We start from the raw sequence: 10916 nt of genomic DNA, 5'->3' as shown, positions 1-10916 counted from the left end.
TAAGGAACTGAATTTTTGTAAAGTACATGTTTTCTTAGATAAACGTTGGTTGATTTTAACGCATAGCACAAGGTAGCAACGCGTCGCGTCACATCGCAGGTGGTCTGAGATTTGATTACAGTAATGAAAATTGTCTTTCAAAAATAGAAAACATGGATAGCGCTGACGTTGTACAGTCATCACAAGTAGAATTAGGAGTAAGAGAAGTAAGACGTGTCTACCTTATAACGCATAGTCAGGCTGATACTACTAGAGTATCTTCTCGACAGCGTTTTGCTGAAATTGTCTTAGAAGCCTTTCAGTTACGACAAGTTTCCAACGAATCAACAGTTCAGCAATGGGCCTGTTGTCTCGAGCTCCATCAAACAGCAGGAATTCATTTCCATATGGCCATTAAACTTCGAAGACCAAGACGACTGTTGTCGGTTCGGCAGTTTATTCATACACGATACGGAATTAATGTGCATTTCTCGAATCGTCATGTGAACTATTACACTGCATGAAGTTATCGTATCAAGGAGGATAACGATGTTGTGATGTCTTGCAATCACCCTGATCTTTGGAACACACCTCCACCCGCGACAACAGCTGCTAGCGAGGCTATAGCTGCAGAAAGGAAACACGAACAAGAAATTGAAGGCCAAGAGTCAGGCGAAGAAAGCTCTGCAACAAGATCATCTTCTAAAAAGCGAAAACGACCACCGCGTCTTACTATGTTTGACGTTTCCGAAATTGCTGTCTCCAAAGTTATCAAAACATACTTGGAACTCCTTGCACTTGCCAAGAGACAGGAAATGAAAGAAAAAACAGATCTGGCACGGTTCGTTGTCAACCGAGGGAAAAAAGCAGTCGAGGAAGCAATCAGGACGGGGTGGGAGATTGAAAAATCTGAGTAGACGTTAAGGCGTCAACGAATGTCGCGTATGGAAATTCTCCAAGAAGCTTTGGAAGGAAATTGCGCAGAAAATTGTGACGGCCGTTGGTTGCATATTGCACTGAATATTCTTCAACAAAATTGCATCGCGCGAGACGATTTCTCTTCAGCTATGCGCTAACTATTAAAAAACGGAAGAGAAAAATATCGTAATATTTTTCTCAAAGGCCCAGCCAATTGTGGAAAAACATTTCTATTAAATCCATTGACAGTTATTTAAAGAACATTAGCCGAAATAATATTTTTCAATGATTTTCACTGGTCTTCTCAAGTGTTACCAAGGCAAGATATGTTGCTATTGTTGGAGGGACAGCCAGTTCACTTTTCGGCGCCCAAGACACATTATGCGCAAGAAATAATCTTCGAGAAGGACACTCCAATTTTCTGTTCTTCTAAAAGTGAAATCGTTGCAATTAAAGGGGGTGTGGTAGATGACATAGAAACACAAATGATGTCCGTAAGATGGCGTATCTTTACCATGTATGCTCAGATACCGGAGTCGGAGCAAGTCGTTTTGAGCCCTTGCGGGAAATGTTTCGCTAAACTAATATTAGAATGAACAATTATGACATTGATTCAGTGTACCATTAATTTGCCACGTTTTATTACTCTGCTTGCAGCCTTCTCCTAAATACTATACCAGAATCACTAGTAAATTACAAACGCAATATATTAAAAGCAACGAGTAAATATTATTATTTAAAGGTTACACACCTAAGAAGTGTAGCACTTCAGTGTACATTATAATGATTTTCGCTGTATACTATTACGCAATAAACAACGGGTTACCATTGTAACCCGATGAGTTAGTTTTTAAAAGGTTATCACAGTACTTGTCTTAATCAATTCCGACGGGTTACAATAGTAACCCGTTCAAAACAGATTGCAACCTTTCCTCACTCCCTAATATTACCGGTGTTGATCCTGTTTTAGGCTGTACAGCATTATATTAAGATACTTCAACATTACATTGCTAATTCACATTAGGAGATATCTTTATCTATTAAGAAAATTTTTATCCTGTTTAATATTTAATGCGACAACCTTTCTTATCAATAATCTGTTGAAGGCGCTGCAGCACTGAAGCGATAGTTTTGTTTGTTGTATCAACTGGAATACTGTAAATAGTGCGTATTACCCTGGCTTTGAATTCTTCGGAGGTTTCTTTAGTTATTTTCAGTTGTAAAGCATCATCCTTCAGTCTTACTCTCACTAATTGCGCTATCCAACATTGAACGGGGGAAAGGGGGTGGGTGTTCCAACGATTTATGATCGTGATTGTCGCTCATTTGCGTTTCCTCCACCCTAATCACTTCAGGGCTGGTAATTATCATAATAAGCTGTCCCTTTGGCAGGACCTTCTCGAGAAATCGCCTTGAGGTTGACCTTTTGGAAGTTATCAGGGACGGAGTTCGTATCGATCGCTTCGCCCATTATCATTAACAGCTCGCTTACTACTGCCAAGTTTTCCCAGTTCGTTTCCGATGGCATAATTCAATGGGTGACCGCCGGGGTTATAGCTGTCTGGGGCCCGGTAGGCAGCGTAATACCCTCACAATTGATTTTACCTTTGACTGTCGAGCCGTCTAAACCCCGTTTGTGTCACAATGAGCGATATCTCAATTTATGGATCCGTGACCTCCCTTTCAAGCTTGATCTGCCGCGATATGTTCTCCCCGATCACTTTCAAACCACTTGTGACGATAAGAGTAGTTATCAGCATGTTTTGCTTCATCCTTCGTCCCAAACTTAATTCGGCTTCCAGTGGCATGGCTTCTTTACCGTCTTTCGTACACTCCCATTTGGATGGAAGGCTAGCGCGTTCATTTACCATAAACTCGGACTCGCAATTTCTCTTGGGGTCCCATTGCGGGTTAGCCGGGGCCCTTCTCTTGAGCGAGCCCAAGCAGCCGCTTATATCATGTGTTATTTGCTCATCGAGGACGGATATTTCATCGGTATTGAGAAATCGCAGCTGGCCCCGTCCACACGGACTCGTTTTCCAGGTTTCATATGTGATTCTGTGCGTCAGGCCTTCCTCATCCCCGAGGACAAGAAAGTCAAGTTCGCGGCCTTGAGGGAAGACATTCTTTCGTCCCCTTTCGTGGGGCTTAAAACACTCCAGCACTTTTTAGGGAAGGTCATCTCTTTCAGCCTTGCCATTCCGGGATGTAAATTGTATGTACGTGAAGTATTCAAGGCGAAACTCCCGTCTTTCAGGGTCTACTCGGCCTTCAGTCACGGTAGAGGCGGCTCTTCGTACGGAAATTGAGTATTACTTTGTCGTCCCCTAGGACGTTGACTTCGTGTACTGCTGATGACATTGTTAAATTTCTTATTTCTAAAGATAAGTCAGGTAGAACTGTAGTGCATTCGTCCTCGTATCCAAGGGCTTCTTGTACCTGTCCAAAACGCTTAGCAGCCGGGTCGGTCGATTCCCTTATAGGTCGTTTGAGAGCTGTCTTTAATAGTCTCGGACGTCTTAATGATTCTGACCCAGTCGCTCATCCTCTTGTCAAACACCACTTGAAATTTGTCCGACAAGAGCAAGCGGGCTTAGCCATTACACCTACTCAAGCGGTCCCTTTGTTTTTCGATAAATTTCGACGGCTTATAGCTTTCCTCCGGGGTCGATGTGTGAATCAAGCGTCCCTTTCTCTCGCAGATAAATATATGCTCGTTCGGGACGCAACATTTCTTGTAATGGATTTTTTTCACTGGGGATAGAGCCTCCGACCTCGGTCGCCTTCAGTCTCGCAGCGTTTTTAAGTTAAGAGACCGCGAAGGCTGTTTGCTCAGGTTCACTCTTGCTAAGAATATTCGCACGGGTTCACCCCGTTCTTTCGCCCTGATTAAATTTACTCACCCTGAAGTTTGCCCTGTTGCCTGGGTTCCCTATTACTGAACACGTTCTAAAACACTTCGTCGTATTCTAAAACCGTCTAATTCTGGTAAAAATGATGTGTTTTGCGGTCATTTTTTTCCAAATCTGTGCTGTTTTGGCACAACACCATAAATATTGTTGATGAATCTCCACTTTTCTACCAAATGATTTGTCCAGTTTGCAATATTTCGAAAGAAAAAAGGATATTTTTCCGGAGTATTTATCAACTTTGCAATATTTATCCCATTTTGTCAAATTTTTGACTAAACAGTCACGCAAAATAACAGAAAAAATTTCCAACGTCTTTTCTCATAGCAGATCAGAGAAAATGGCGACGGAAATTTCCAACGTCATTTTTTTCAGAAGATGAGGCAAAATGACAACGTAAATTTCCAACGTCATTTTTGCAGAAGATCAAGCAAAATGACGGCAGAATTTTCCAACGTCATTTTTCACAGAAGATGAGGCAAAATGGCAGCGGAAATTTCCAACGTCATTTTTTACAGAAGATCAAGCAAAATGACAGCGGAAATTTCCGACGTCATTTTTTACAGAATATCAAGCAAAATGACGGCGGATTTTTCCAACGTCATTTTTGGCAAAAGTAAAACAAGACTACCTGAAGCGAAGATCTTCAACTTTATTGTCTAAGGATGAACTTAACTCCCACGGACTAAAAACGAGATATTTCACACACTCAGATTCTAAGCTTGAAGACAATTCACTATATAGACATATGGGCTGTTCGTGGAACGTTTTCACTAAGATGACTAACCTTTTTTTCCCCAGAAAGACGTTAAATAATTACTCACTCTTGTTTTAATTGAAATGTAATTTTTATATACAGTATTATGACAAATAGAATTAAGCTACGGTTAGTCCCTCCAGTCGTTGCAAACCAACAGAGAAATATGTCAATACTGAGGAAAAAAAAGTTTTTTTATGACAAAAATAATTCTGCTCTCTGTTAGCCACAAACTTGGCTCTTAATCGTCTGAGAACTATAGCACAAGTAAAACCGAGCGAACAAATATGAATATCAGTAGTCCCATTGAAATATGCAAATAGTTCTATTTGCTGCAAACGGCACACGCTAATAACGCTACATTCGTGCTTTGCATCGACCAGTATCAAATCACCAATTCAATCTGTAAAAGAACATGAAATGAAAGAAACTTTATTGGAGCTACTTTTGGCTGACAATCAGTTTTTTTTTTAATGAAACATTCTCTCTCTTACCTTCAACCGTTCGCTTTTCTTGTCACTTTTTGAAGGGGAAATGTTCAGAACAATATCCACGCTCTTTGCCATCCCGCTTGAGAGGACGGTCACGGAGTTGTGAATAACAATTTTGTTATCTTCAATCGGTTCCACAAAATACCACTGGTTTCACAAGACCCCAAACGCCCGTTAGTCATTATTATATTAGCTGAAAATCTTGAGTCGCCAAAAGAATTAAAGTGCTAGCTATTTAGGCTGGATGGATTTGCAAATGAATTCGTTGGTGGGAGTTCTTTTTCCTCAAACGTTTCTAATGAGCTAGCGTGCTATTCGCCCCTTTCGTGAGATTTCTGTTAAAATCTTATCTGAATGAATTTCCGTCAGTTAATTCAAGTGTCAAGTAGAAAGCAGAAAAGAACCGGAAATTAATGATGTAAGTGACCGAAAAATTTAAAACTGGCGCCTCCAGCCCTGCTATTTAATAAACCCTCAGAAAAGGCAAAAGGCAAGTTGCATTAGTTTTTTGCTCAGTTGTTATGCTGTAAACGGCTTCTTTCACATTAAGGCTGCTTTCGTGGATAACAAATTAATTCCCCGCACTTAAAAACGCAGGTCACTTTATACAAGGTCAGCAAGCGCTCAACATTATATTCAAAGAGCTTCCCCTTTTATCTTGCAAAAGAGGAAAATACCTCAAGAACTTTTAGTCAGAGCTATTAAAACTCTAGAAGGGAATAGAAAAACATTTGCGAGCCGTTGGATTCGTGCTTGGCTTTCACTGATCAACCGCACTGTCGCATTCAAAAACCGCATGACACATGACACACAGAAACTTGCCGCCCACACGACATTGAAACCTAAACGAAATAGGACAACAGGACGTTGAAGTAGTTTCAAATGCACGGTACGGAAAAAGACTTCGTTTATCGTCCTGTAACAGCCTTGCTACTAATGATTTTTTCGATTCTTATTTCGATGATGAAATTAGCGAGGAGAACTGAGCAGATTCGGCCATGTCTGCAAGTAGCCCAGCGACAAATGAACTCCGGTTCAAGCCACGCTGAGTCAACGTAAACGGTGAGTGATCTCAGTCCAAATACCAGTGAACTTTTTGAAACACCATTTCATGGAAGACCACGAGAGACACTACCCTTATAAATTAACCTTGGAACCAATTCATGGCGTTAATTCTTTGCCGCGTGAACGTAAAAACGAATGAATTTGAATGTGTTCCCCTTGGAGATTGGAATCAGAGAAGGAAGATGGCATGGCAAGTAAGTTGCCATGATTCACTTACATTGCCCTTTAAGTGGACAGACGGAAAGATTGATTTGAAGAGGCTAGCCTAAAGAAAGATATCCAAACATTTTAAGGTTCAAAATGTTTCAATCAAAGTCATAAGCAATGTTGGCCGATGACAAAAAGGGAGCAAGTTATTCGAACCCCCTGAGAAGTAGCTACAATAGCACATGGCTTTTAGACGATATGATGGTGTGATAAAGAAAACAGAGCGCGAGACAAGGTCAGTCGATGCCGATTTAGCAGAGGCCATGATTCCACCGATTGTTCAAAGATCGTCGGGCGCAGACTGCTATTGAAAAAAACTCTTTGCGGATCAGGTGGATGATAAACCTGACTCGGAGGTGAGTTCAGAGATGATAAAGGCGCATATATTCCCTTCATCTTTTAATTTAGCCTAACATTGAACGAAGACTGAATTTCAGTTGTTAATAACCACACAAGCCTACATTAACAGCTTTTGATAATTTGCAAAACTGAACTGTAAACAAGACAAGATCATCTTCAAATGGCTACTATTTTGTTGGAAGTTTAAGATTAAATATAAAAGAAAAGATATTTTCAAGAAATAGAGTTAGAACTTGGAATAGCTGATCTTATGAAGTGCGCAATTAGGCATTCAACATTTGCGAAAAAAAAAGACTTTGTAAATTTCCGAAGCAATTTCGGGTATGCTCATGCGCGAAATTTTGACGCTGGAAATTTCCAGCGTCATTTTTGATTAAGTGCAAATTTGATCTCAAAGATTTCCATGGTCGTTTGTGTTTGACGGTGGAAATTTCCGTGGTCATTTTGGATTAACCTTTAATTTTGATGTTGGAGTTTTCCATGGTCGTGCCTCTCGCAAATTTGACTTTGGAAATTTCCGTGGTCATTTTGTATCACCCTATAGTTTAGACGTTGGAAATTTCAGTGGTCATTTTGTATCACCCTATAGTTTAGACGTTGGAAATTTCCTTGGTCGTTTTGTATCTACCCCACAGCTTTGACGTTGGAAATTCCCGTCGTCATTTTGCATTGCATTGGACTGATTTTAAACTTAGAGGTTATGATGATGTCGTCAAACAGATTTGAATGTTCAGTAACTCGTGCAACAATCATTTGCCTTTCTTAGACAAAAAAACCAATCCACCTTCTTCAATTTGGAAAAATTTTGAACCGTTCTTCTCATTCTTGACATAAATTTATGTTTCTGGCAATAAATGAAAGAAACCTCTGAATTTCTTGCCAAGCCCTTTTAGCAAAAAAATATATTTTTAAGCACAATTTTCCATCTTTCAGTGCACCTCCACAGGACCGGCAATTCCGGCATACTTTTTTGGTATTTTTGCCACACTTAACTGAGTGGAAGGTTGGCAAAAAAACCGTACATTGAGCCTTTTTTTTTCTCAAATCCAAGCTTGGCAATCCGGGCTTAGCAATTTTAAACCTTAAATAAGCTACTTGTGCCAAAATTCCCAGTTTTCTTGGCACATTTTAATCGGAACTATCAATATTTATTTTGAACTATCAATATATTTTAGAACGTGTTCCCCACATTACGGTTTGCCAGTGCCTTGGGATTTCGCTGGACCAAGGATACTTTTTTAGAGTCACAGAACGCAATGGATCAGTAGGGAACAAACCCTTTACAGGTCCCGCGGTCAACAATCGTTAGAGGAAACACCTTTTAGAGTCTAAACTCCATGCTGGAGAGACTCCGCACAATTTTCGGGTGGGGTTGTCCAACACTCTGAGACTTATAGGTTGCTCCTAGGAAGACGTGGCCCAATATTTGGGTTGGAAAAGTGGGGAGGTCGCGGAAAAGGTACACGCAGCGATCGGATGTTAACGCATCTCTTTCAATTTTGGAAAGCGTATTTCCCAGAGTGGCTTCTGATTTGGTAACCCCGGTTTTCTGTACTTTTATATTAATTATGTGTGTTCTTCCGCATATGTAGACAATACAGCCGACAGGAATTTGCCGCCTCGCGAACCATCGCCGAATCGCGATCGCCAAGAAGACTTGCGCCATCATTTGGAACGCAAGAAGAAGTAGAAGTGAGAGTTCTTAAAACATTTAGTCACAAAGGCAATTAGAATAGCAAATATTTTAAAAATAGACTAGCAGGTGCTTTTAAATTTAATTGTGCTATAACTTGATTTTTTGAGACTCACTACCTATAGAGAGCTGCTATTGTCTAGCAATATTTCACTAACATTAAAAGGAAATAGGTAACACACGTTGAAAATTGTGATAGTCGGCAAATTAGAGTGTAAGGTATTGCGTACATTGACTGACAAAGATCAGACATCTTACTTAATGACTATGATGCAGTCACCGATACCTGAGCACAAGTCAACACAGAGGATCTCCACGTTATCTATCGGCGTTGCTATTTCTAGTAATGTGTATATTTCTGGATGGTCCAGACTTTTTACCATTTTTCCAGACATTATCTTTATTTTTCAGACTTTTTTTCAAATCTGGAAAACTGGTTCGCAAATTTCCAGACTTTTGCAAGAATTCAAGACTCTGTAGGAACCCTGTGTTTTTGAAAATGTCTAAAATGCAGTGATTTACTTCACGCTATAATCTCTCAATCCTTGTGTTGTAAACACTTGGCTCAGTGATAAAATGTCCACGACTTTACCCCCTACAATGAATCATGACATCCCCTACAGCGACGTTCTCTCCTCCATCATCGGCTCTGACACGTGAAGGCAAGTTCCTCTTGCACCATTTGTTGCAAGTCTCCATCCTCCATCCATCGCTTTTTGTGGTAGTGCACTTTATAAGTGCACAACACACTATGTCACCGGGTTGTAAGAGTGAGTGGGTGAATCAGTGAGAGTGGTGCCGTGGTGGCGAATAGGCCCACTGCGAGTGCATAAATCACGAAAATAAACAGGACTGTTGGAAGCGTGCTTGAATTTCAACAAGTGACCCCCAAAATCGGCAAGAATTTGCATCGCTGATAATTAACAAAGAAACAGGACTGTTGGAAGCGTGCTTGAATTTCAACAAATGAGCCCCAAAATCGGCAAGAATTTGTATCGCTGATAATTAACAAAACAGCTTCAATTTCCAAAACGATGGAATTACCTTGTGATAAATAACCTCGTCTAGCCAGGAGAGTGAATTTTTAACATTGCAGAAGCAATGGTTAACCTCGAAAGTTAGACGATTGTGATCTTTGTGTTGAATTCGCCCATTTCTTGTCGCACTTTTATAACACTCGAAAGATATATCCTTTGTTTCTTGATTTGGTAGTAACACGCAAGGTCACTTGATCACAGGCGGCCGCTGAAACCGATGTCACTTCCCATTTTGCGATTTATTTGTGCAGCCAAAATCACAATAGAAAAATTAAACGTAGCAAAAATCTCCCAAAGTTTTTTTCGCTGATGGTAAATTTTTATATTCGTTGTACGAAACTTATGTTGTTTTTATGTCGCAAATTTTGTTGCTGATGGCAATTTTTTTAAAAATTCTCGATCCACACTTCCAAAAAACGTCCCTCTTCTCTTCCCAAAAACTGTGTATAAATATTTTTTTGCATAAAGCAGGCTAGCAACATCTTTACCTTGCTTGGTTCCCATTTTTGAGCGTTAAAATGGTATATTTTTCGGGGCTATGTTTCTGACAGCAAGTCGTATGTTTTGAGGTCTCCCATCCAGATGCTAACCTCGCCGGAGCACGCTAAACTTCAGTGAAACTTTGTCGTGCAGAGTACACGTTTAAACGTGCTGTGAAAAAGAAGTTGAACCAAACTTCATGTCTGCCTTGAAGCCAATATTTCTCGATTCCCTTTTATTTTCTTCAATCTTTCTGGGTTTAGTATTTTACTGGTAACTACATGTCTTCTCAGGTGCTATTTAATTAAGACATCTATCATAGCATTATAATGATTTACGATACCAAGACAATATTGTGTACTATTAGAGCTCCGTATTACGGAAAGACAACTTGAATCTCCTGGACAACAAAACACAGCTCAGTTGACAGTTATGGAATAACTTTTTTCATGCTGCTTACAGGATTTACTGGTCTCCTTAAAAGAAGAACAGAAAGAATTTGTAAAGCAACTAGTAAATGTGGTATATTTTGCGGTCCTTCCAACGGGATCTGGAAAAAAAGGAGTTATTATCTCTTGCAGTTTTTTTTAATTATTTATGTCCAGGCTTGGCAATTTCTGGTTTGGCAGATCACGACGCAGTGGTTGTAGAAAGTGACATACCTCTGATTACCAATAAGCAATAGCCTAGAAAGATATCATTGTTTAATAAAGCTGATTGGGACGGATTTTGGGCTTACATGCAAGATTTCAACCTCCAATGCCCAGAGCGTGAGGATGGCAATCTTGGTTGGCCGCATCTCACATATGCTTTAAGGTGACTGCAGAATGTAGTTATAAGCTATGCTGTTGGTCGTTATTTGACTCTGCAGCTGCGTGATGCATCTAGAGTCAAAGACCCACATTTCACCCTTGCTCACCATAGAGTCTCCAGTAAGGCTCAGTGGTTAGTATCAGCAAGACTGAATTTCAAGATGGCGTTTTTCCCCCGGTTTCCATGCCCCAAAGAGCCCCGGATGTA

This window comes from Montipora foliosa, unplaced genomic scaffold (genome assembly GCF_036669935.1).
Source record: "Montipora foliosa isolate CH-2021 unplaced genomic scaffold, ASM3666993v2 scaffold_382, whole genome shotgun sequence".
NCBI classification, from domain to species: Eukaryota; Metazoa; Cnidaria; class Anthozoa; order Scleractinia; family Acroporidae; genus Montipora; species Montipora foliosa.
Note: the sequence above shows the minus strand (reverse complement) of the source record.